Source organism: Triticum aestivum, chromosome 4A, assembly GCF_018294505.1.
Source record: "Triticum aestivum cultivar Chinese Spring chromosome 4A, IWGSC CS RefSeq v2.1, whole genome shotgun sequence".
NCBI lineage: Eukaryota > Viridiplantae > Streptophyta > Magnoliopsida > Poales > Poaceae > Triticum > Triticum aestivum.
In genome coordinates this window covers 171,436,867-171,440,277 of record NC_057803.1, presented here as the reverse complement: position 1 = coordinate 171,440,277, position 3,411 = coordinate 171,436,867, and positions in this window count along the sequence as shown.

Below are 3,411 nucleotides of genomic sequence, written 5' to 3'. Positions count from 1 at the left end.
TCACCGGCAAGTCTCTTTACTCGTTTTGTAATGCGTCATCCCACAAATAATTCATTAGTCACATTTCTTGCAAGGCTTATAGTGATGTGCATTACCCAGAGGGCCCAGAGATACCTCTCCAACAATCGGAGTGGCAAATCCTAATATCGATCTATGCGAACTCAACAAACACCATTGGAGACACCTGTAGAGCATCTTTATAATCACCCGGTTGCGTTGTGACGTTTGATAGAACAATAAGTGTTCCTCCGATATTCGGGAGTTGCATAATCTTATAGTCATAGGAACATGTATAAGTCATGAAGAAAGCAATAACAATAAACTAAACGATCATAGTGCTAAGCTAACGGATGGGTCTAGTCCATCACATCATTCTCTAATGATGTGATCTCGTTCAACAAATGACAACACATGTCCATGGCTAGGAAACTTAACCATCGTTGATCAACGAGTTAGTCAAGTAGAGGCATACTAGGGACACTCTATTTGTCTATGTATTCACACATGTACTAAGTTTCCTGTTAATACAATTCTAGCATGAATAATAAACATTTATCATGATGTAAGGAAATATAAATAACAACTTTATTATTACCTCTAGGGCATATTTCCTTTAGTCTCCCACTTACACTAGAGTCAATAATCTAGATTACACAGTAATGATTCTAACACCCATGGAGTCTTGGTGCTGATCATGTTTTGCTCTTGAGAGAGGCTTAGTCAATGGGTCTGCAACATTCAGATCTGTATGTATCTTGCAAATCTCTATGTCTCCCTCCTTGACTTGATCGCGGATGGAATTGAAGCATCTTTTGATGTGCTTGGTTCTCTTGTGAAATCTGGATTCCTTTGCCAAGGCAATTGCACCAGTATTGTCACAAAAGATTTTCATTGGACCCGATGCACTAGGTATTACACCTAGATCGGATATGAACTCCTTCATCCAGACTCCTTCATTTGCTGCTTCCGACACAGCTATGCATTCCGTTTCACACGTAGATCCCGCCATGACGCTTTGCTTAGAACTGCACCAACCGACAGCTCCACCATTCAATAAAAATACGTATCTGGTTTGTGACTTAGAGTCATCAGGATTAGTGTCAAAGCTTGCATCGACGTAACCGTTTACGACGAGCTCTCTGTCACCTCCATAAACGAGAAACATATCCTTAGTCCTTTTCAGGTATTTCAGGATGTTCTTGACCGCTGTCCAGTGATCCACTCCAGGATTACTTTGGTACCTCCTTGCTAAACTAATAGCAAGGCACACATCAGGTTTGGAACACATCATTGCATATATGATAGAACCTGTGGCTGATGCATAGGCAATGACTTCCATTTTCTCTCTATCTTCTATAGTGGTCGGGCATTGAGTCTGACTCAACTTCACACCTTGTAACACAGGCAAGATTTTCTTTTCTTGATCCATTTTGAACTTCTTCAAAACTTTATCAAGGTATGTGATTTGTGGAAGTCCAATTAAGCGTCTTGATCTATCTATATAGATCTTGATTCCCAATATATAAGCAACTAGCTTCACCGAGGTCTTTCATTGAAAAATTCTTATTCAAGTATCCTTTTATGCTATTCAGAAATTCAGTATCACTTCCGATCAACAATATGTCATCCACATATAATATCAGAAATGCTACAGAGCTCCCACTCACTTTCTTGTAAATACAAGCTTCTCCAAAAGTTTGTATAAAACCATATGCTTTGATCACACTATCAAAGCGTATATTCCAACTCCGAGATGCTTGCACTAGTCCATAAAATGGATGATGGAGCTTGCACACTTTGTTAGCACCTTTTGGATCGACAAAACCTTCTGGTTGTATCATATACAACTCTTCTTTAAGTTATCCATTAAGGAATGCAGTTTTGATATCCATTTGCCAAATTTCATAATCATAAAATGCGGCAATTGCTAACATGATTCGGACGGACTTAAGCATCACTATGGGTGAGAAGGTCTCCTCGTAGTCAACTCCTTGAACTTGTCGAAAACCTTTCGCAACAAGTCGAGCTTTGTAGACTGATACGTCTCCAACGTATCTATAATTTTTGATTGTTCCATGCTGTTTTATTATCAATCTTGGATGCTTTATAATCATTTTATAGTCCTTTTATATCATTTTTTGGTACTAACCTATTGACATAGTGACCAGTGCCAGTTCCTGTTTTTTCAGGTTTTTTACATCGCAGGAAATCAATATCAAATGGAGTCCAAATGGCACGAAACTTTACGATGATATTTTATGGGATAGAAGAAAGGCAATGGGCCCTGGTTGCACCTGGGGGGGTTCCCTGAGGGGGCACAACCCACCAGGGCGCGCCAGGAGGCCCTGGCGCGCCCAGGTGGGTTGTGCCCAACTCGGGTGCCCCCTGGACCGCCTCTTTGCTCTATAAATACCCAAATATTCCCAAAACCCTAGGGGAGTCGATGAAATATTCATCTAGCCACCACAGAGTTCAGAAACACCAGATCTAATCAAAACACCACTTCCATTGGTGCCACTCCGATGATGCGTGAGTAGTTCTTTGTAGACCTTCGGGTCCGTAGTTAGTAGCTAGATGGCTTCATCTCTCTCTCTTGATTCTCAATACAATGGTCTCTTGGAGATCCATATGATTTAACTCTTTTGCGGTGTGTTTGTTGGGATCGATGAACTTCGATTATACGATCAGATCTATGTTTTTATATCCATGAAAGTATTTGAGTTTCTTTGATATCTTTTATGCGTGATCTCTTATAGCCTCGTATTTCTTCTCCGATATTTGAGTTTTGTCTGGCCAACTCTATCTATTTATCTTGCAATGGGAAGAGGTGCCCGCTAGTGGGTTTGATCTTACGGTGCTTGATCCCAGTGACAGAAAGGGAACTGACACGTATGTATCGTTGCTACTAAGGATAAAAAGATGAGATCTATATCTACCGCCATATAGATAAATGGATCTTGTCTACATCATGTCATCATTCTTATTGCATTACTCCATTTTTCCATGGACTTAATACACTAGATGCATGCTGGATAGCGGTTGATGTGTGGAGTAATAGTAGTAGATGCAGGCGGGAGTCGGTCTACTAATCTTGGACGTGAGGCCTATGTAATGATCATGGCATGGATATCGTCATAATTATTTGATGTTCTATCAATTGCCCAACAGTAATTTGTTTACCCACCGTTTGCTATTTTTATCGAGAGAAGCCACTAGTGAAACCTATGGCCCCCGGGTCTTATTTCTCATATATTTGCCTTTGCGATCTACTTTTTCCTTGCTTTTATTTTTAGATCTATCGAACCAAAAATCCCAAAATATCTTGCTGAAATTTATTTTATTTGGCATTCGATCTATCAATATTTACAACTTTCTCCCGTCACACGCCAATTTCTAGTGCCATTACCTGAA